Consider the following 24,973-nt stretch of genomic DNA (forward strand, 5'->3'; position numbering starts at 1 on the left):
GGGACTCTCCTTTGCGGGGATAAGCGCAAAACCGTGTTTTTCTCTATGATTTTATTTTCACTTCCTTTTGGCGAGGACGTAAGAGTGAATAAATTATTCTGGCGGTGCCGGCTTTCTACTAAATTCAGCTTCATTGACATATGTTATGTGTCGGAATTGTGCTGCGGCTAAACGGATACAACGAGTTTTATCACAGCCGGATAAATATTTTTCCCCTACTGAGCTATTATAAAGAATTATCGAGGATGCTGATGTAGCCCCGATGATAAGAGTCTCTTATTATTAAGTTTGCGTTGAGTGTGCGTGATATAGTAAATTAGGGTAGTGAGGAATAGTACACATTGGTGGTATTTTCTTAGTTTTATATTGTATATACATATAAAGTTTGAATAAACACGGCATTAATATAAGTCTATCATATTGGATTTATGTTGAATTGGAATGTTTACATTATAATTTGAATTAAGGTTAAATTTTACGCGGAGTTGTTACGTTGTTGAAAGGTCAAAATGCTTTTGTTTCTAGGATGTTCAAGATACGATCGTTTCCTGTTTGCGTAGTTGGCTATGATCTATCAATGACCATAGCCAACATGACAGTTTGTATACGTGTACAAAACCTTTACAAAATCTCACATTAAACTGTTTAATGTCACGAGATTCTGAGTAGCAAAGCTATATTTAAATATTATATATTGATTTCTTTTCTTTTGGCCGCCTGAATAATGTCCTCCCATTGTGCCTAAATCGCAGTGTTCAAGCAGTGTGTGCTTCCCGTATTCACATCATCATCATCATAATCATCAGCCTGAACCTATCCACTGCGGGATGATGGCTTCTTCAAGCTGAATAAAATATTTATCGAAATTCCGGCGAAAAAATTCACAATAATTGATATCAACTCAAATATTATGAATGTAAAAATTTCCTAACAACCACGCAACTGAGAATTATTTAAAATTATCTGTTCTTCCTTAATCCATTGGATTTTTTTAAAATGGATTATTGGTATAATCTTGACATTATAGTTATAAGTTCACAACACAATAGTTAAGTCTCAAAAGAAGGGAGAAAAAAGCAGACTGTTTTGGATAATCTAAATAATAAAATTTTCAAATTGAAAATGTAAAATAATTTACCGCAGGGAATGTTTTATATCATGCTATTTCGTTAAAATTATCGAGGTGACACAAGCCAGGGCTTTACAAAACTCATAGGCACTTATTAATATTATTTTGAGCGGCTTGGGAAACATAAAATAATGTAATATACCATTTTTCCGACTTATAAAGTATAACCCTGGATATTAAAGGCCAGAGATAGCATTTAAATGTGATATTCTTAAATTAGCATTTCAATTAATATACTAGAATTTGTCATACAACAAGCTAAAGCACTCAAGAATCCAAAAGTCATACATACACCCTACGTCTCGGTTGTAGTATTCTTGAATATACATAGTAATATGTCTAGGGATTGTAATACCAGTATTTCAAAACCGGTATTCCAGTATTTATCAATACCGAAATACCGGTTTTAATAATTCAAAATACCGGAATTATCGGTATTAAGAAAGCACACTCGTTTACGTTTTTGAAAATGAATTTTAAGTTATGTGCTGCTAAAATACAAATATATTGAGTGAATCCAACAGAGGCGAAAAAATAATAAAACAAATTTCATCAAATATATTTATATAAGTAATTGTCGCGATGAATTATTATATTATTTCAAAATAGAAAACATCCGTGACAAAAATTTTCTTATATAATTATTGATGACTGTACAAGCGTTGAGTTTAAGAAGCTTTTCCTGCAGCCGGACTTATTTGCACTTGATGAACTTTTGAGGGCTTTTGTTAAAATTATCAATATATTCAAATTATTTGTAAAAAATCACTAGTTCTACAATTATGATTAATACATATTTTTAAATGTCATCATAATAAATGTAGGCACGTAGGTTTTTGCTATAAAATAATATTTTTAAAAAGATTTTAATAGCTATATTTTTATTGATAAGCACCTACTTCTGTTTTTTTTTATGTTTAAGAAATACCTGTATTAATACCGGTATTTCTTAAACATAAAACCGAAAAACCGGTATATACATTTTCATACGGTATTGCCATCCCTAAATATGTATATAAGCTTGTGTCCTTATAAAATTTCCTACAAGCTTATTTTAGAGCGAGCCTAGAAGAAATTTCTTTGTGTCTCTATTTTAAGACATATATTCCTACTGCCTTTCTATAAGGAATGGTCGCTTTTTACTCTCTTGAATTTTGTAGGTTACTTCTTTCTGCTCTTGAGACATTTTTGCCTGCTCTGACGAGGAATGGTTTTCAATCCTGACATCCTAATAAGTTATATGTCATGCACCCGTCAATTACCTACGTGGTCGTAGCTATGACTTCTTCTGGGTCAGAACCGTGTCCTCGTGTCAAGCTTATCAGGCACCATTCACGAGGGGTGCGAGTAAGGAACACAGAATTAATGGGAACTGAAATACCAAACGGGAGTGGAGTAACATCCAACCGATCATGAGTGTGGAAGAATATGGGATAAACTTAAACACGTGTCAAGAATACGTCATTATAAGCTTCGTTCTGACAATTGCACTGACGCTCGTTCAATATTGTTGTATTTGAAGGTTGCAACACACAATATTATACGTCTATAATGTGTTTCATTTTCGTAGGACACTTACACATTCAAAACCGTGCTTCAAAATGTAGTGTATTGGGATATAGCCTATCTGAATTATATTTACTAATCCGTTCTGTGTGGGCGGCATTTTAAGCTTACTCAAAAACGGCACTTTACCTAGAAGGAACACTATTCGTGTTGATAATATTGTATTATAAACGGAATAGCTATCAACTAAAACCAGATTTTTTGGAATACAATAATAATAAGACTTGAACATACATAATTTTGAAAACACTTTTGAGAATATGTATTATTACCAATAGACATAATCTACGTCGTTTAGTAATTAACTTACTCTGATTTAAAATACAAAAGCCGATCGCCAATAGTAGCTCAATTTGGAATGCGCTCCAGTGAGTATTAATAGCCATTAGTTAAAAATTGTCGCAATTAAGTATGACTCCTTTAGCATTGTGGTCAATGTGCGTGGGTGCGATACCCGAGAGATGCAGCGTCGATTCCTGCGGGGTGCCTAATTTTTTTCAAATATATTTTTTCGGTACAGTTCGGTTATGAGGAATACAGCGGAAAATACATTTTGAAAATACCCGATATACTGGATTATTTGTTAGTTTAGGTTAGGTTAGGTTAGGTAAGGTTAGGTTTGGTTAGGTTAACCTAACAAATAATTCAGTATATCGGGTATTTTCAAAATGTGTTTGCAGCTGTATTCCTCAAAACCGAAGTGTACCATTTTTTCTGTTGGTTATAACATATTTTCACAGAAGTGTTTTCTAAATTATGTATGTTTAATAACTAGAATGTTACATTCTTAAATCTTGTGAATTATTCGTTGTATAATAAGACTATTCGATGCGCTCCTAAAATATAGATTGTGTATTAATTATAAAATTGTGTTTAAGTATAAAATTTTATTTTATTGTTTATGGTATTTTCTTTATTCTCTCTTGTGACTTGTGAGGGAGTATTTGCTATATATAAAATGAAAATGTTTTTTTATTAAACTTGTTAAAATAGAACAAGTTTTTTTAATAAATAAATATTCTTATCTCGCATATTTGGGCATTGCCTAAGTGCAGCAAGTCTAGCGAAAGGGTTTTGATAATTCGGTGGATGTCTTTTCGTGAATAATTTAACTTTGTGGGATAAAGATTTTTTGTTTTTGGACCTTCAAATGACAATCGCTTCACATCACTCTGAGAACAAAGAAATGGGCATGAATAGATTTAACCTTTCATAATAATGTGATGGTAATTTTATGCATTATATTTCGGTTAACTTTTTAATGGTTTCAATGGAGGGTGCTCAATGGAAATTGGTTTTAATGTAGGTATAAGTGTAATATGTTAAAGAAAAAAATGTGTGAAAAGTTTCTGTATTATAATTTTTAATAAAATTTAATTTTTTAATAAAATTTTATTAAAATTATTAGCAAGTATAAATTACGTTATAAAAACTAAATAATGGGATAATCCGTGACGTCGGTTAGTAATTAAGGAATTAATTAATACCTACCTTAATTTAATATACTAAATTATTTTTTACTCTGTTTTTTCTCTACTAAGTTGATTTCCCTGTACTTTTTATTTTAAATATCACGTTGTTAACGTCTTGAATTAATAATTTATTTTGTGGTCAATGTGTCTTCTTAAATAAATAAATAAATAAGGCAAATCGATAAGCATTTCATGTAATAACTACTAGTTAAAATTGTCGTAATTAACTAAGATGACCGTAGTTTAATTGGAAAAACATACTGGCGCGAATCCAGCAGATGCATTTTCAAGTCCCGTCGGGTGCCGTTGAATGTGCGATTAAAATCGATTTTATAAAATCAATTTATTGCTTTCGTTTTAATATTATATACTCGTATCTATTATTTTTTTAACCATTTAATTAGATTAATTTTCTATGAAAATCAAGAGAATCGAATCGAGATTATTTTTTTAGCTTAAGGCTATACATCAGTAAAGTTGAGGCATGGTCTAAAAAGATCGTGGCTAGGCGATGCGCGGATTGCGGGTCGCGGGTGCAAAAGAAATATAATTTGTCATATAAATCCAACATGAGTCCATTTAATGTTCTGTTTATTGTTCTATTAGTAACAATAATAATATATTCATTGACATGTTTTCTTTTTCAAGTAAATGGGTAACGTTTTTAGTCATCTTTACACGATTTAAGAATTAATACCCCCGTCGCCATCACGATACAAATTGACGTATTCACACCTCGACGTTCGCTCTCCGAATGCCAGCGAGTCCAAAATTTCGTCGCGCCTATAGTTGAAAATTATTTGCCGTTTCACTGATGTATCATCTTAAGGAATTAATTAACACATACCTTAATTTAATATACTAAATTATTTTTTACTCTGTTTTTTCTCTACTAAGTTGATTTCCCTGTACTTTTTATTCTAAATGTCGTGTTGTGAACGTCTTAAATTAACAATTTATTATGTGGTCAATGTGTCTTTTTAAATAAATAAGGCAAATCGATAAGCATTTCATGTAACTACTACTAGTTAAAATTGTCGTAATTAATTAAGATGCCCGTAGTTTAATTGGAAAAACATACTGGCGTGAATCCAGCAGATGCAGTTTCAAGTCCCGATGGGTGCCGTATTTTTTTCTGATGATTTTTTCTGGTGTATTAAAAATAATAATAATTATTTTTCAGTTTTTATTTTTCCTCTTCCTCTTCCCTGTATGATTTGTAACAAATTATTTCAGTTATCTATTCTTTACAGTGTATATTAGTTCTAGCTGTTTGTCATTATTAATTTTCAATTATAGGTGCGACGAAATTTTGGACTCGCTGACAATCGGAGAGCGAACGTCGAGCTGTGAACATGTCAATTTGTTTCGTGATAGCGACGGGGGTATTAATGCTTAAATCGTATAAAGATGACTAAAAAACGTTACCCATTTACTCGAAAAAGAAAACACGTCAATCAATATATTATTATTTACGGTACTGTTCGGTTAAAGCGGATACAGCGGAAAACGCATTTTGAAAATAGCCGATAAACTGGATTATTTGTTAGTTTGGGTTAGTTTAGGTTAGGTAAGGTTGGGTTAGGTTAGGTTAGGTTTGGTTAGGTTAACCTAACAAATAATCCAGTTTATCGGCTATTTTCAAAATGCGTTTTCCGCTGTATCCGCTTTAACCGAACAGTACCTTATTTACCAATAGAACAATAAACAGAACATTAAATGGATGCATGTTAGATTTATATGACAAATTATATTTCGTTCGGCACGCGTCATTTGCACAATCCGCGCACCGCCTAGCCACGATCTTTTTAGACCATGTCTCAACTGAGGTATAGCCTTAAGTGATTTTATGGGTATTATTAAAACATATCTGATTATAAATAGCCGTACAAATGTATTTTTGTATCAGCTGATAATCTTAAAGAGGTCAAAAACGGTCCTAATCGTGATTAAATTAATTGCGATTAATGTCACATAATATATTTATTTCATCCATCGATTAGTTTTTCACGTTCGATTTAAAAAAAATCGAACATCTCTACTTCATATAAAAAAATACAAGTACTCCGTATTATGCTAAATGCGCTCTGCTGTCAAATACAACAAAATAAAATGAAGCTAATACGTACTTATTTATGCGATAAATAAAAAAAATACCTTTGTCTATAGCTATACAGTAGCGATCACCCACGTATCATAAACACAAAACGTCGGCGTGGTATAAAAGAAAATCGAAATATTTTTTTCGTGTAAATATGATCGTTCCTTCTAAGCCCGAAGCTACGGATGTTGTCATACCTTTTGGTTTTATCGGGATTCGAGTATCCAATATCCATACACCAAGGGACTACTTGGCTGGCGCGATATATTCTATACGTTTATTTATTATGTGGTAGAATATATTATATGAAAATCAAAGACGTATAAGTAAACTTTCTTTTTTCCAGACGTTACCTAAATATTTGAGAGTGTGGATGAAATGAAATATACCTATACAGTTTTCATGAAAACGTCATGCGTAGAATACTAATACGTCAGTATAAAACGTTCTTCTTTTGGTGTCGTCTTCTTTAAAAGGTTTGTGACCAAATTGTAGTACATCTCTCTATCCTGGACCAGTCGATTTAGATCACCAACCCCTTAAATATACGAGGGTTGTGTAGCCAAGGTAATTTTCATCCACTCACGCATCTTTTCTTTACACCCATGCAGATAAACAACTCAATCCGTGTCAGCATATTAATCGTCGATATTAAATATCCATTTTCCGCACTGTCCAATTATGGTAAACGCAGTAAATAGCTGACAGCAATGATAATTTCTGCGATATCCATTTTTCCACATCGTTAGCTATATCCGCTGACGTAAACTCCATATAGTAGCTGACTCAATTATAATTATTTCCTTAATATTCTTTTCAAGATAATATTTTGATTGTGAATACGTCAATAAATGGTGGAATAATTAATTGGACATGTCTGCTAGTATCTCTGTCTCTGCATCGCTCCGCACAACATCTAATTATACCGAGATTCGGACCTCGGAACAGTACCTATCATAATTAGTATTGTAACATACTTTTGTACCGACTGTTTACGCTACAAATAAAACTCGCTCCTCCATCCATCGAAACAACCACCAAATCTCGACTTCTCCATACATCACACGATGACCCCCACACACTCTTCCGTGCATTGCGCGTTGAAATAAAATCATTTTGAAAAGCCTCAAATGTAAATATACATTTTTTTTAAATCTACAACTGTTGGGCCGGGTGGGATTCGAACCTACCGTCTTTCACAGTCTGCGTGAATTTGAAGTAGGTAGGTAATTCAAACAAATTAGTTATTTAAATTAACTATCATTAGTTATAGACGTTATTCTTCTTCCTTACGATTTCTATGTGGGTGTTGGCCTCTTTTAGCAACTGCCTTTATTCAGATCTGTCCAAATATGGGGCTTCCGAATATTTTTTGTCATGTCATGTCGTCCATCTTGTGTACATCCATCTGAGGCGGCCCAATTTGATGGACCGTACGATATGCGGGTCCCCGTACAAAGCGCACAGCTCGTAATCGGTCGTTTTACGGATAAGAGCACTCATCCGGTCAGTAAAAGTTGTGAGTTTGAATTCCACTCAGACCAATATTTTTTTTAGATTTCATTTGTTTTAAATATTTCTTTGTATTATATATTAATTCATGTGGTGGTTTGAACGTCTTAAACATAAACCTTGCAATCTTCACTCATACATAATTATTAAAAAAAAATCGGTGCGTGTAGCTATGTACGCGCGTTAGAAGTTATACTTCTTTGGCGTAACAAAACAAAAATAAAACTGGTGATAACCTGGATTCTTCGACTAGCTTACTTTTTACACGCTTTAACTTATATTACTAAATTAAGTACTTATATAATTATTTCTCGTTGTTTTTATTTTTAAAACAACAACTGTCACTCTGACGTTTAATCGTTTGTTTACATAAGGACTTTCAAATGGACGACAATAATAAATTCGTTGCCTAGACAACGGAACAATTCTACTATCACACTTGCGTTTGTGTACAGCTGACTGATTCGCAGCTAACTTCATACAGTCGAGCACTTTCGTAACGGTGTGCGCACGCAGTTATCAATTTCACTCTCTACCAAACGGCTCAAAAGAAGTATACTTTAAGTAATAGTAAAAATATATTTTTCTTTCAATAGAAAATATTCATAGTATATAAAATACTGAACTGAGATTCCAGGAATGGGGTTGAACATACTGATCCCGGGAATGTAAGCCCTGTGGCTAACCTCCGATATGAAAATAATGGTTTAAGAAGAAGAAGAAGAATTGAGTCTTTGCCTCCAGTGTATGCCCTAATAAATGTAAAGATGAAAGTCAAAGGCACGCAAAAGCTGTGTAATGACATCCGCTTCCTCTTACGAAAGAAAACCATAAACAATGGAATGTGGAAAATGTGAAAATGTCGTCGATATAAGTGTGATTTATTGCTTACCGTGCATGTTTTACATATTTTCCATTGGCCCGGAACGTTACAGTGTTTTACTTGTAGTAAGAAAACAACACATCAAAATTTTATTTGACATTCGATTGTTATACTGTCGATCATATATGAAAATATAATAAATATGTTTATCGCGTTATTTCGGTTGTGCTCAACATACTGTATGGTGAAAACTGTCTTTTGTAAGTAATATCGTGTTTTTTAATAAAGTTAATTATTAACTGATATTGATTATTGACGAAGTCTTGTAACACACGGCCGGTCCCAGTCGGTCAAGTGCGAGGCCTGATTGGGATACATAGGCGAGGCCGCTTGATAGTTTTTTGAAATTAAAATTAAAAATTACAAGATAAAAAGAACTTATATACAACGTTTTTAAATTTTCTATTGAATTATTATGCTCAATATGCTCAAACTTGTACTTGATTTGAAGTAAATAAAGAACAAACAAAATATAGAATACTGAAAATTTCATTTTGACATTTCATTTTGATTTCCATAGTAACGCACGTATATATTAATAATTTAGTTGCTAGGACCACCTCCTTAGCAACCAATAATAGTCTTTTCACTTTTTATGGATTTTTCTGGAATAACTTTCCATACAAAATAGAATTAACTGAAAATGAATTCAATTCTGCTTAAAGATGGCTAAAAGTATTAAAATAATGTATTGGCATCGTGTTCTGATGTATTCTAAAAATTTCAAATTTCTAGCTGGTCGGGAAGTTACGAGTAGTTAAAAATCGATTGCAAGATTTGTACTGGACAAACAGCCACCGGACAAACAAGAATACGAGCTAATTCACTGAACTTTATGAGTTCGTCTATTCAGCGGGGTACATCCTATTGCAATTTATCTTAATACTACTTATATTTCTGTGTTATTTGTTCCCCCCCCCATGTTATATTGTGAGCGACTTGAATTTGTTATTTGTAAAGTTAAAAATGTTGGGCTTTGTCTTGCATACTTCCCGGGTCTTTTCGGATGGTACGGTACTAAAAATTCTCTATAACTTCTTAGTCAGAAGCAGACTTGAGAGTGGGTCTATCGTATGGGCCCCGCATCAGTAGAAGTACGACCTTATGGTGGAGAGAGTCCAAAAGAAATTGTTGAGACTCCTTTACTTTCTGCCGTATGTATATTATCAGTCTCTGTACATACTGTAGCTTAAAATTTAGGAGGGATTTTTATTTAGCTCCATATTTTTTCAGACTTATACGCGGCGTAAATGTGAACTCTGCCATTCAAAGTGGTGTTGGCTTGTGTGTCTCTGTTAATTACCTTATTAATCGAGGGCATCCGTTTTTTGTTCTCCCAAGGTGCTGAAAAAACCTCCCATTAGTGATGATAATTGGGAGGGCAATAATCATGTTTAATGAAATCACTTCGGATATTGATATATTCATTCCACTTACGTGAGAGTGAATTTACGTGGACGTTGTTTTATAAGTTTTTAAGATAGGGTATATCAATAGTTCACTCTGTTTGCTTCCATCCACTTTTATTTTTATAATTTAATTTGTTTCTTTTCTTATTTTATTACTTATTGTATTAACACACATTTCTCTGTATTTTTATTTAAAAAAATGTTACTAAGTTGTTTAAAAAACACCTATTTTATGTCATGTCGTGAACGCTTTGAATTTATAATTTGTTATGTTCATTATAGTATGTAAAATAAATACATTTGATTTGATTTGAAATTTGATATAAAAATAAATAAATTCTGTCAGTAACCGAATAGTGTATTTGGTTCATAGTGGTGATAGCGATGGTCTACGAATGTTTTATTTCTTGCTCTACATTTCATTGCTACGCCATAATCGTTACGTCACGCGCGTGACTTGGTCTACGCCGCCAGGCAGCGGCAGTAATGGTAGCGTGACTGACTAATCCGTTTTTATTTTTGATCGAATCAATATTTTCACCTGGCTGCTAGGTACAGGTATAATAATATGCCATTTGACCTTGTTACAATATTGATTTTCCGTCGTATTGTGACTATTACGTTTTCGCTCGGAATGTAGAAACTGTAAAAGAAAGTACGCAGGTGGATAATTATATAAATGTAGGACGTTCATTAATTTATGTACCACAGTTTTAAAAAAATCGTCTGCAGCTGTGTTGCCAAGTTAAATTTTAAAATTTCAGTAGATGTTGATAATAAAAAGGACCGCTTATTGGAACGCCGTTGGTTTATTTCTATACACTTTAACTTATATTACTAATAATGGTTTCTCGTTGTTGTTATTTTTAAAGTACCAACTGTCACTGTGACGTTTAAGGCTATACCTCAGCTGAGGGATGGTCAAAAACGATCGTAACTAGGCGATGCGCGGATTGTTAAAATGACGCGAGCCGATCGAAATATAATTTGTTATAAAAATCCAACACGCGTTCATTTGATGTCATGTTTATTGTTATATTACTAATAATAACAGTATATTCATTGACATGTTTTCTTTTTCAAGTACATGCGGAACGTTTTTTAGTCATTTTTACACGATTTAAATATTCCTCCGACGCTATCACAAAACAAATTGACGTGCTCACAAGTCGACTATCGCTTGCCGACTTGCAACGCGGCCGAAATTACGTCTTTCACTTACGCTCTTAATAGTTTGTTTACGTAAGGAATTGCAAATGACCGACAATAATAAAATCACTGCCTTGGCAACGGAACAATTCAAGGGCTTAGTGTCAAACACCACTATCTACAAAAGTGCAACTTTACAGGAGAGCCAAAAATCGTTATTTTAGATTCTTGTTACTCAACAAAGGAAATGTTTATTGAAAACTTAATGTTATTATTTTATAATTTATTGTGTATTGTACATTTATCTTGCTTATGATGATGTTAAAATTTATAGGGATAGTTTTAAAAAAATATGAAAACTAAGGTTACTTATGTAGTTAGCGCTAAATTTTACTGACGATTTAATAAGAAATTAGAAAAAATTGACATAACATTGTTTGACTATCGTGTAGCCGTAAATGTAAAATAACGTTATCTCAAAAAAAAAAAAACACTTTTTTGTAGATAACGTTGTCTGACTTTAAGCACTCGAATTCTAAACTATAATATTATACTGTATAATCGTCACGATTGCAGTATCATACTGTGGCGTAAAGGTAGTGCGTTCGGCTGATAATCCGTGGCTCGAATCCAATCGAGTGCGTTTTTTTCGTGTGAAAATATAAATTATGTTTTACATGTCACACGCCAAAAATACCCTCTGATCTGATTTCCCAAACGCGCCAAAAGAAGTATTTTTTTAAATATGGAGGGAACTCACATTGTGCAGATAAAGATTTTCATGCACTTCATAATAAATGCTCGTATAATAATTATGAAAAATAGCAGTAATAAAACTATTCAGTAGACACGAGCTCAAACCTTTGAATAGTGCCTCTTATTATAATTGTACACCTTCCTTAAATTTTATTTGTTGATATGACACAGATTAGTATATTTTTTATGTAAAACAATACCTAATAAATAACATTATTTTATTATAAACAATGATGACGTCAGTGGGTAAAATGGCACTCTTGAGTTGAGTTGAAATGCTTTCTTTGTCCATTTGGAAGCGTCGTACACAAAAAAGGCGCCCCTTAATCATTTTTCAAGTTTATTATTAAAATAATCATCAGTTAACTTACAAATATGGAAAAAAAAACATAAAATATCAGTAGATTTCTTGAATTTCGAAAAAAAAATCAAAAATTCAATGTATTGGCAAAAAATATCAGTAGATCTATTTAAATTTCAGTAGTCATGGCAACGCTGGTCTGCAGAACCACGAATCACCACAGTGATCGAGTGAATCTGTTTTTTGCTCTTGCCTCTTTTAAATTAAATTACTCGACGAACTGTATCTGGACGACTGCTTTTTTATTGTATTTTTCTTTACTTACTAATTTAATTAATATATAGTTTATATTTTTCAGTATTTATTTTATATTTCTTTCTCACAGGATTACTACATATTACGTGTTTTTCTTTTTAATCATTTTCAATAATCTCCAATATATTCTTTATAAGTGTATTTAATATTTGATTTATTATGATTTTTGTGTCTGCCTGTTATTGGGACCACCACATATGCTTTAATTTTATATTCTCATTATACTAAATTGACCTAAATAAATTAAAAAAAAATGAACTTACAGATTCAAATCAGTTTTAAGATTCAAAGTTACAACGTGACAAGCAAATCCTAGTGAGAAATATTGCTCGAGTGCGCAGTGACAAAAAATGGATGGGAAAATGCCAAAGGACGTACATTAAATCATGTTGGTTGTTTATGGGATTTCTGCCCCTTTAAAAACGAAAACAGTTTAAGTAGGGAAGAGAGTTCGATCGATTCTGCGGTTGAACATGAAATGCACATTGTAGTTTTTTTTTTAAAATATGTGTTTGATCTAGTGAATCGTCAATTTTTTAAAAATATAACTTCCACTCCGTGAAGTGCTCATATGCTCCGCTTAGAATCGAATATGGTAAGTATACAATCTATTTTTTTTTTGCTCTGACATCGTTTTTCTGCTGAGGTATATAAATTAATGAACGCTCCTCATATATGTAAATAATAGTATTTATCACCAATTCCATAAGTATTCGTCATGCGGAACATAATATGTTATGTACTCTTACAATGTAAGAGATGGCTTATCAAAATACTTAATATTATTGCTTATAAACCATTCGTTCTACCCCTAATTGCGCTAGTAAATTACCATATTCTTTTAAATGTAGACCGTATTGGTCTCCATTGAATGGACGTTATATTGACAATAATTTTTCATTTGATACTCGCTAAGAATCAAATACACATATGAATTTGGGCCAGGCGCTGGATCGAAACTCGCTAAGTATTATGACATTGGAAGTGGGTGTTTTACCACTACTTGACTTCGGTCGCTAATTATCATCTAATCCCGTGCCTGGCGGTCATTACCCAGATGATTTAGTCTTTGGCGAGTGTCTCACGACATTCAGCAGCGCGCAGGGATGTTATTAGAAAACCAGTAAAATCCTTGGTTTATTCCATATATCGTATTCTGGTTCGGTGAAATATAGGTATATAGGAAGACCCGGTAACTGGAGAAGTGCGGCGAGAGACCGGAGTGAGTGGAGAGTGGTTGTGGAGCAGGCCAAATCTCACCCCGGGATGTAGCGCCGTGGAAGAAGTGGACGAAGAAGAATATAGGTACCAATTGCAGATGAAATACGGTGGTAGTTGTTCGTGATGATGGTGGAGGCGAGAATTAATGTTTCAAATAACTAAAAAGGTACAATCGATGCAATAATATATATAACGGCAATTCGGTGCGATGTGTCTTTAACGGAAACTTGTAATCGAGTGAGATGTCCAATCGATTCAGACCAGATCCAGATACACATCGTACTGATTAGACATAAAAATCGTATGGTTTATGTGCAGCGCTCGAAATGGAAAAGTTTACGAACCGGAGCGCTCGGAAGATATTAAACATATTTATCAAATTTTATGAGTATGTTATAAAAAAGAAGTGTTAATTTTCTTTATATGGCCTATCAAGCTCAGATGGTCAAATTATGTGTTCCACGAGACGGAGCGATATTTTTACCGATTTCAAGAACCGGAACGGCGCTCCGGTGCGCTCCTGTCCATTTCGAGCCCTGTTTTTGCGATTATAAATAGTTTGATTGATTGATTAAACTGGCGCTAAGGTCCATTTAGGTCTATGGCCGACTGCACAACCATCCTCCAGGCGTCTCTGTCCAGAGCTTCTCTTTTCCAGTCGGTCACACCCAGCTTCGCTGCATCCCTAGTTTGTGACCTGGAAATTTAATCAGTTGTCCCTTTCTCACATAGTTTAGTAAAATAATTATTTTTCTATTTCTCACATTGAAAAATTGGAAATATTACATTTTTTAATTTTTATGATTTTATGACAAGTAAACCTACGTTAGGATGAGTATAGGTGAGCGTTGTTTTATAAAATCTTAAAATAGGGTCTACTCATCTCATTTGATGTGCTTTTAGGGATTGCAATACCGGTATTTCAAAATCGGTATTCCATTAGTTATCAATACCGAAATACCGGTTTTAAAATCCAAAAATACCGAAATTTTCGGTATTAAGAAAGCATACTCGTTTGCGTTTTTAAAAATGAATTATAATTTATGTGCTGCTAAAATGCAAAATGTATTGAGTGAATCCAACAGAGGTGAAAAAATAATAAAATAAATTTCATCAAATATATTTATATAAGTAATTGTCGCGATGAATTATTATAATATTATTTCAAAATAGAAAACATCCGTGACAAAAATTTTCTTATATAATTATTGATGACTGTACAAGCGTTGAGTTTAAGAAGCTTTTTCTGTAGCCGGACGTATTTGCAATTGATGAACTTTTGAGGGCTTTTGTTAAAATTATCAATATATTCAAATTATTTGTAAAAAATCACTAGTTCTACAATTATGATTAATACATATTTTTAAATGTCAACATAATAAATGTAGGCACGTATGTTTTTGCTATAAAATAATATTTTTAAAAGATTTTAATAGCTATATTTTTATTGATAAGCACCTACTTCTGTTTTTTTTATGTTTAAGAAATACCTGTATTAATACCGGTATTTCTTAAACATAAAACCGAAAAACCGGTATGGACATTTTCATTCGGTATTGCAATCCCTACATTCTTTATAATTTTTATATTTATATAGGTACATTTTTTTACCTTTTACTTTACTTTTAATACTGTTTTTTGTGATACTGGGTATATTTATTTCTTCTTTACACTGTTTCTTTGTTTTAAGTGTCATGTTGTGAACGTCTTAAATTTATAATTTGTAGTATTCACGGTATGTAAAAAAATAAATAAATTTGAAATTTGAATTACTCAATTCATGCATGTACCTACTTAGATTCCTTTATCTGTCTTACATTTAATTCTATATTGAGTGCATATTTAGTTTATTTAAAACTTCGCTGTGGCATTTTTCATGCATATGTATGACGCAATAAAAAATGCACATTTGCATTATTTTATTATGGCCAGGTAAACATTTTATGTGAACGTCATTTCGTAACAATATGTCATCTCGCGCACGTGCAGCGTTTATTAAATTTTTACAAAATAATAACATGCAAACGTGTCGGTCTGTTTGCTCGTCCACATTTCAATGACAAACATGGCGACTTTGTTCCTCTCTTTAATTATTCAAATGAAGCAGTCTGTTGGCTGGATGCACACTTATGTCATTTGTGTCGCCTTGCTTTGACTGATGCAAATGGGCCGAGTCTGATATCAAAGGGATTCAACTCTTTGACCCGCCCAACGTCGAAATGACGTTTAGATTTTAAGATTTGTATGTACTATATTTAAAATTTAGATAACAAATATACAAAAATCAGTCTTTATCAGAGTTTGTCAAAACAGTTCCCCATTTTTTCAAAACAAGCTATTTTTGTTTTATACAACCTATTTATGCGAAGTGGGGTTTTCTTTTTATGCTGCGACGAAGTCAAACTGCAGGAACAGGCTCGACGCCACACCAGATATTAGAATGCAACTTAACAATATTGTGCCTTATATCAAGAAGATTATGCAATTCAAGGACTCAAAAACATCCAAGTCATTATTAAGTTATTTATTTATTTATTTATATTTTAATGTTTATATTATATTAAAGTTTAATTTTTAAAAAATAATTGTAAATGTATTTTATTAACATTTAAAATATTTTACTAGTATGAATTACACAACCTAAAAAATAAGCTAAGTGTTCCGTTAAAATTTACAGGTTTGCGAAGAATGGTAGTCTGTTTTTGGGAATATTAACTGTTTTAATATCTTAAAACGTTGGTAATCTGATACGATTAGTCAATATGGCGCTATAAAATGTTTGGGGTTGTCTTGCGTACTACCCGATAATTCCTTAGATCAAAACAGGGTTGAGAGTGGGCTTATTATCTGGAACCCACATCCGCTGAAGTACGGCCTATATATCGGCTTTCGAAAATATGTTTGAGACGTATTTTGCAGTTTTTTGCAGAGCGTTGGAGCGGAGCTCGGAGCACTATCACGGAGCACTGGAGCAATGAGAATTTACCCGGAGCAGGCGCACCGAAAATTTGTAGTGCTCCACTGCTCCGGATATTTTTTTTTTATTAAATTTTCGCCCTAAAATCCAATGAAAATAGCATATTTTGACACTGCAACTCTTGAATTATTTGAAATACGGCAACACTGCCTAGTGATCAATCACCTCACTTTTTTGATAAAAGGGGCAAACAATGAGAAACGATTTTCTGTGCAAAATATTGTTTGATAATATTAATAATGAAAATGACGAGTATTTTAAAACTACTTAATTTTTAACATTAAGTACATATAATAGTTAATAAAACTTTTTACTCGAAGCGGAGCAGAACCTGGAGCGGAGCTGGAGCAAGTATTAGGTCCCGGAGCGGAGCAACTAAAAAAAGGGTCAGCTCCAAACCTAGAGTTTTTTTGACATATTGTCGGGCGTGGACCAGATAACCTGGAGAGACTAGTGATTTTGGGTAAATTCCAGGGACGGTAAACCAGAGAAAAAGCGTCGGTTTCAATTTTTCTCAATTCTCACGCAGATTCCCTTGACAGACCCCGCGAAGCTTCAGAGTTCCGCGGAACGTCGGTTGGAAATCACTGGCCTTAGATGAACAATCATAAAAAATTGCATACCTATTTTATACGTATACAATAACGAAACGGATCCAAAATGACGGGACATAATAACGCCTCTTTTCGTAGCATCGACACACAACATAATAACATTTTTAAGGTAATCAATTTAATCACACTAAAAATATGAATAATCGCAATAATACTAAGACTCTCTCTAGTTGTAGTTTAAACTCTTTGATGGAATTTTTCGGTAGAGCGAATTATTCTTTGTAGGTCGCAAGGCTTGTCGTAGGCCCGTGGATGATTTCATGCGGAAATATCATTTGATGTGTTTTGACGTCTACCGCGACTACCTTGCAAAGGAAAACCCACTTACGTGCACTAGAATGCTTTCAACTCCTTTGATTACATTTTTCCTAATTTTCTTTTCCAGTGGAGTTATTTGATTTTTTTTCAAGGGCTTTCTTTGACATCATTTTATTATTAAATTCTCTGAAAAAAATATGAATATATTTCCTCCGATGATTTGAATTTATAACTTAAGGCTATACCTCAGTTGAGGCCATGGTCTAAAAAGATCGTGTCTAGGCGATGCGCGGATTGCGGGTCGCGGGTGCAAATGACGCATGCCGAACGAAATATAATTTGTCATATAAATCCAACATGCGTCCATTTAATGTTCTGTTTATTGTTCTATTAGTAATTCTTCTTTAAGCACTACGGTGCATGGTTGCAGCATCAGTCCCGTGCGGCTCCGTCTCGGGACGGAATGAGCACTTAAAATCACTTCTTTCAGACACGTTTAAAGCGTCATAGAAAGCGGCCGTGCATATCCACGGTTGTGCATATATGACGGGTGGTGGTGGGCACTTTAACGTATGTTCTATTAGTAACAATAATAATATATTCATTGACATGTTTTCTTTTTAAAGTAAATGGGTAACGTTTTTAGTCATCGTTACACAATTTAAGAATTAATACCCCCGTCGCCATCATAAAACAAATTGACGTGTTCCCAGCTCGACGTTCACTCTCCGAATGCCAGCGAGTCCAAAATTTCGTCGCGCCTATAGTTGAAAATGATTTGCCGTTTCACTGATGTATCGTCTTAACTATGTAGTTATTTTGTCGTCTTGTATGCACAGTGCCTTGGTTTTAGTACATTTTAATATACATTACAAAAGGCACTCTTTTCATCACTTTCATCTGATGTACGCATGTTGTTTATGGTTATTCATTTCTCTGAGACATGAATTAAGGGGAATGTTATTTTTTTGTTACTTTGTTTGAAGTACATAATTATATAAATTCACCAGATAAATGAAATTCACCAGAAAAAAATAGTTTCTTTCTAGGTCTTTAAAACCGTTGAAATACACCAGAACCTCGACAGTATTAAATGAGACGGATATGTTTAAAGATGTCATGGTTTCCGCACCTTTCAGCGAATTTCAATATCCGGTCTCATATATCTGGTCTTAATTTAGTAAAGAGTAACTGTTTTGAAGAAAGATGTAGAAGCACACACGATGACTGTTCAAAAACAGTATTATACGAATTGAGATAACTCTAAAAGCCTCACGTAATATTTTTGATTCAATTCGTATTGATTACTTTGTTGAAATAAAGAAAGTAGTTTTTTTGTATTTTTAGGTATTTTTTTTAAGTCGAATAGATAGATAAAACGTACATATTATATTCTTCAAGCAGTGGCGGCTGTTCTAATACGATACAAGTGCACTGCACTCCCTACAATTGTCGGTGGGGCGGTGTCAGAAAAAAAAATGTAAATTAAAAGCACACTATAATATTAAAACTAGTCGAAACATGCATTGGCGGTAATTCGAATAGACGATTTCATTGTTTAATGTAATATAGATGTTCCGTACACAATTTTATTTTTAAATATCACAATTTTTAACAACCAAAAACAAATAATGTACAAACCCTCGCTCCAAGGGAAGATCCAATAAATTCTGAAAGATATAATAGTGCCACCAACTTTATAAATTTATTAGTTATAATTAATTTTAATTCGAAATTTTATTTTTTAGGTACCTACTATAATAACACACGCCATTATTACAAAAATATATCAATACAATTCCATTCGTGTGGTTTGCTTCTTTATTTTATCATTTTAGTGAGTAAATACGCTTCTGTTTCACAGAATCCTGCCACGTTTTTATTTTTTTAAGTCTTGACTCTCAAGCGATATTTATGGTAAATTTCGTAAAATAAACAGATGTAATGTTTCAATACAAAAATGCTATGAAATTGAAGATTATTTCAAGAGTAGATTCAATTGTCATCATCAGCCTGAATCTATCCACTGCTGGATGAAGACCTCTTCAAGCTGCTTCTGTGCATTGCGTTGCTACGTATTTCCGCAGAACTTTATCATTTCATCGATCCAGCGGCCTCTAGGTCTACCTTGCGGACATTTTGTACTTCTTGGATACCACTGGATGACTAGATTTGTCCAACGATTGTCTCTTCTTCGAGCTATGTGTCCAGCCCATCTCTATTTAAGGCTTTTAATAAACTCTATTACATCGCAAACCCTTGTCTGCTTTCTTATCTACTCATTCGTCGCTTTTGCGTTATGCCCAGCATGCACCTCTCCATACCACGTTGTGCTACTCTAAGTTTCTGTATCTCTCTTTTACTTAGGGTCCATGTTTCACACGTATATGTGATCACGGGAAGCACATACTGGTAGAACACTTTGCGCTTTAGGCACAGTGGAAGGTCAATTTTGAAGACATTATTCAGGCGGCCAAAAGCACTCCAGCCTAGCTTTACTCTGCGAACAATTTCATCAAATATACATCCATCTATAGGCACTTGTTGTCCCTTGTAATTGTCATATTATTTTTCTTCTTCTTCCACCCTGTCACGTCCCAACATTGGGGCATAGGGCAAGCACAAGTTGGCGCCACTTCCCTCGGTCCATCGCCAACTCCTGTGCCTCCCGCCATGTCAGACCTGCAGCACGTAGGTCGCTTTTGTAGCGTCGCTGCAGGGTGAGGGAGGGCCGCCCACGGCGACGGAACCCTTGAGGCTGTGCCACAAGGGTACGAAGTGCCGCACTCTTTGGCGGCATCCGGAATACATGTCCCAGCCACGTAATTCGTCTCTACGTGATAACTTCAATCACCGAAGGCTGTTGTGTCTGCTCACGAACTCGGATGTTTGTAACGCGGTCGTACCAATGTACCCCTAAGATTCTGCGGAGACATCGATTCTCAAAGCTGTGCTCCTGTATGGCTGTCATATTATTATGTACTAAAAATCGTTTTTAGTCGATCTGTGGCCAGGGCTTGGTTCAAATAAAGAAAGTAATACGTATTTGTAGGTGTCTAATTATATATACCTAGAACTACGTAAGTATAATCTAGATTAGGACGGTAAAGCAAACGCAGATCGTATTCTCGTTAGAGAGTAATCTATCATTCGGAGTGGGGATGAGTTGTTTCAAAAACAGTTATTGTGGCGGTGAAACGCGTTCAGTAATATCTATCTAATAGAATTATTGTACTACGTCTTTTGTTTATTAAACAATATAAACACCTGCTTTGAAACACGCTGCCAGTTTTGTATTATTTATTCTGAATGTTAATTTATTACAGTGGCGGTACTTAATATCAATTTATTGTTTATCTAAAGTTGCACTGGATTATTAATTTTAGTTTATTTAAAATTCCATTTTACAAACGGTACAAGTCGGTTATGGAGGAGCCAGGCGGGAGCCGCGCTAATAGTCATAGCCGATTTTGGCTAAATTCATGAATTTAAAGAATGAAAACCGAACCTTACTTAACCTAACCTAAACTAACCCAACCTAACAAATAATCCAATATTTCGGCTATTTGCAAAATTTGTATGCCGCTGGCTTCCCCATTAACGACTTGTACCTTACATTATCATTATTGTAACATCATTATCGAGAATACATTAATATATGACTTTTAAGTATAACATATAATCTCTTTGTTACTACGGCACTATTCAAGCTACATAATATTTACTAACTAGGAAAGCGTATTAGTTTAAAACAATTGATTTAGTTTACTTTCGAAAAGGTCATAACAGTTGCGAAGGGTGGAGGTAGGCTATAGGCTATTAAGATCCGACATAAATAGTGCACATTAAACTTTGACAGTAAAACATATTTTTTTTCATTTAACTATGACAACAATACCTACTGTAATTATTAAAATTCAATTAAACCCTGCCTAATCCCAAACATAGTAGATAATAGTTGAATCTTATCAGCCTACTTCCACCCCTCGCCACTGAGTTATAAAATATTGTTTCCGTTAGTTCATTATTATTTAGACATTTTGGTGGTTCCCTCAGGGAATTTCAGTCATTATTATGTATACCAAACATCCTAATGCATAAAACAGAATGGGATTACTACTTAATACATTGGACGCTAAAGACGCGCCCAGCGCGTAACGATTAGATGGCCTTTCGATATAAATAGCATGCTATTTAAATGTGGTAATTAAAATGTAATTATCTAATTGATGCAACCATCTGGGGTGGGTCCTGGCCTCTTCAAGCCATGCCATCGTCCCTAGTCCGGCCAATACTCCTCCAATCTGGAATTCTACATATTCGCGCATCCAGGATCATTCCATCCGTCCGCTGTAATTTGGGTCTCCCAACACTGAGCTGGTTGACCTAAGTCCATTCGTTGAACATGACCAGCTAATTTTAGTCATGCTTTTTTAATGGTTTGTATCATGTTGGTTAACCCAGATTTTGTGGTTTTTTGTGACGTATGTGGCATACTCTATCTTTATTCTTGGCTGCAAATATACCTTTCAGAATCTTTCGCTCGAATATCTAAAGAACGATTTCAGGCTTGTTAATTAATGACTCAACATTCTGATGCATACTTGAGTAGGTATAAACAAGTCCTCGTATAAATATCAGAATGTTGGGTTGTTATGTTGGTACTAGTAAAGTTAAAATAAATAAAATCCTTGATAATTTAAATGTAGAAGAAAATCCAGCTTAAAAATTGATATTTGACAGTAAATAAATATAATATAGACTAGTAGTCAGAGAAACTGTGGTTGATTGTCCGTACAATTAATTTCATTGTGTATTAAAAATATATATTCAACCGTATACTGAGCTTCGAAAACAGATGTTTGCGACGAATACTGGGTGTGCGGTGGTATGACTTTAGGAGCAACGAGGAGATAAGAGAACGCACCAAGCAGCCTCTCATCACGCTGAAAGTGAAGAGGCGACGTTGGACCTGGCTCGGCCACGTGCTGCGGATGCCAGAAGAGAACTTCAACCTGGCTTGCCTGTTCTTCAAGCCGACCGGATTCCGGCGTCCTGGAAGGCCGCTAAATACAATCTACAGAGTGTATACGGTGGAGCTACGGGATGCTGGTTTGACCTGGAACGAAGCAAGAAGACTGGCGAGCGACAGGGATTCTTGGAGGCGCCGCGTGGTGTCTATATGCTCCAGTTAAGGGGCGGATATGGCAAAAGAAGAAGAAGAAGATTAAAAATGGATTTTGATGCAAATGTGGTAAAGGGGTGCTGGTTACATGGGTGCTATAGAATCTAGACTATAAAAAGGTTGAAAGACTGCGAAATTCAAAAGTGTACATACCTATATAATTCAGAAAACGTGAATAAATACATTATAATGAAACATAAAATGAGTTTACCATGAATTACCATCAAACTACACGCTGAAAGACTTGAAAAGATTACAATGAAAGTGGTAAACTAAATAATATAACTACTTGTATAAAAGCTTACTTATGCACTGTACCAATAGCATACCAGCGATGCAGCTTTCGCATATTTACGGAAGCAGTTAGCGCCTGCCGCGGAGCTTTCGCGAAACTTTGGCGACTGCTACGCTTTGCTCTGCAATCGGAACGTCGACTTTGCCGCAGGAAATTCGAGACAGTCACTTGTTTCGCAGACTTCCGGTTCCCGTAAGGCTTCGTTTGTTTGTTTATTGTCGGGCCGTTTGCGAGAGTCTATTGTTATTGTGAGTAATTTCGTAATTTGTAACGTACACACGCTGATGTTGAGGACTTATTCCATTTATTTAATTCGCGCTTAAACAATTTGTTGGCGCATTTGTCCCCGTACCTGTGTTTTCCAAACATTGTTGTTTTGAATTTAATTGAATTCCAGGTGTTTAATGTCTTCGTTTCGTTCGTCGTCGGTCGTTTAATGCTTAATGTAATCGTCTTCTTCTTTTTTGAATGGGATTCAAGGATTATGAAGGGTCTTTAAAGCCTTATGTAAAGATGATACCCAACGTTTAAGGCAGTGGTTTCCAAACATTATGTTACTACGCCTCCCTTTTAAAAAAATCTAATCATGGCGCCTCCCCTCTTTATTTCATTGAATAATACAGACACCTTTTTAAATAACCTGGTCAAAAATGTAGGTACTAATACAAAAATGAAAAAAATATATATAAAAATAAACAAGGTTTTACTACTTACATTAAATTCGTTTTAAAAATAATTTGTTTTTAATGCAGTTAATGTGCTTGTTTGTAAGCACAATCAATTTCAATAGTAGTCAATACAAATTCAGCATCGTTGATTGACAAATGGATTCTATCATGGGCCCCACATCTTGAAGCGGGCCCCCAGGCCGGGATCTTTGACGGGCCCACCTACCTATCGCTTAGGTTAAGGGCAGTGTGCACATATTTAAAATATTTAAAAGCCCTGAAACAAAGTAGCGCATCTGAATAAAATAATGTGAAAAGTGCATTAGCAAACTAACCAAGAACTCAATAAATAGATTTTTGTTTGCTTCAATTTAATCTGGCGCAGAAATCATTCAAAAGTGGAAACATAGCAAACTTATTTTTTTGTAATTTTGATTTTTAAAGCTTCAATTTTGATGAATCACTTTGTCTTTTTAAATCAGTGAATGCATTAGTGGTCCTTATATTGATTTATTCACTTTTTTTTTTTAAATTCAACCAAATAGACAAGTTTAACAACAAAATTATCGTTCCTAAACAAATTTGCCTTAAATTTCAACATTATGATTTGACCCTTCTATTTAATTTTTTCACGTGATAGCCAGCGCGCTTCACAATAGTGTAGAAGTGGGGTATTATAAAATTAGTTTCCATATTTTCAGACAAGTTTGCAAACAACCTTTTATACGACTGTTTTTTATGTAGCTTATAACTAGCGACCGTTTTATAAACGATGCATTTGCTAACTGCAAACCTGCGTCTACATTAATTGTGTTAAACTTTTCGCGCCTCCCTTTGCAACACTCCGTGCCTCCCAGTTTGGAAATCACTGGTTTAAGGTATAAATAAACACAGTATAAGCTTATCTAAGGGGGTTTTAAATATTCGGATGTTAGATGTGCTGGTGTCTGTAACATTTTTGGCAAACAATTAATCGACTACATTCTTTAATTTCACAAATCTTGCCCCACAATTCTTCGAGAGTTCCAAATCTTCGATGTACCTTAAACCTAACTAACAACGAAAACTATGCATACATGAAAATGGATAGACAGCTGATATCAAAGCATTGATTATTATGACAACGTCGCTTTACTTTTACTTGATTATAAATGTTGTCATT

This window comes from Rhyacophila brunnea, unplaced genomic scaffold (genome assembly GCF_057557595.1).
Source record: "Rhyacophila brunnea isolate RB1 unplaced genomic scaffold, BYU_Rbru_1.0 scaffold_10, whole genome shotgun sequence".
NCBI lineage: Eukaryota > Metazoa > Arthropoda > Insecta > Trichoptera > Rhyacophilidae > Rhyacophila > Rhyacophila brunnea.